The sequence below is a fragment of the Morone saxatilis genome, unplaced genomic scaffold (genome assembly GCF_004916995.1).
Source record: "Morone saxatilis isolate NCDOM2014 unplaced genomic scaffold, NCSU_SB_2.0 Contig11, whole genome shotgun sequence".
Classification (NCBI taxonomy): Eukaryota; Metazoa; Chordata; class Actinopteri; family Moronidae; genus Morone; species Morone saxatilis.
In genome coordinates this window covers 13,682,703-13,683,096 of record NW_023339663.1, presented here as the reverse complement: position 1 = coordinate 13,683,096, position 394 = coordinate 13,682,703, and the positions used below count along the sequence as shown (strand labels likewise).

Here is a 394-nt window from a genome sequence, read left to right as displayed (position 1 = left end):
ATGCACTCCAACAGATTTACTCCATCCTCCTCCAGAAGACAGGATTTTTTTGTTCTAAACACAACTCGAATAACTCCAGCCAGGCAGCTATGTAAGAACACTTTCTCGGCTTTGCCATTCAAGTGAGCAATCACTATCAACGCATGTGGGTGTTTAAAAATAAAAAAGAGAAAAGAACAACAACTCATGCCCCTTGTACAGGCAAAAATAAACACGGAGGAAACCTTACTCGGTTGGCAAAACATAGTGAACACGTGCTGTAATTAATATAAATCACAAATTAATACTTTGTTTGTGCTAACTGTCGTGCATTTTAATTTAGCTGTCAGTTACAGGAGCACGGATGCTGAAGAACTGTGGAGCTTCATCCTGGTATTGTGATCTGACTGCCAAT

General features: G+C 39.8%; 1 protein-coding gene across 2 annotated transcripts in view; it reads right to left on the bottom strand.

Moving 5' to 3' along the window:
• ipo7 (importin 7) overlaps positions 1-394 on the bottom strand; it is a 14,526-nt gene that overhangs the window by 12,733 nt on the left and 1,399 nt on the right. The window lies entirely within an intron of this gene.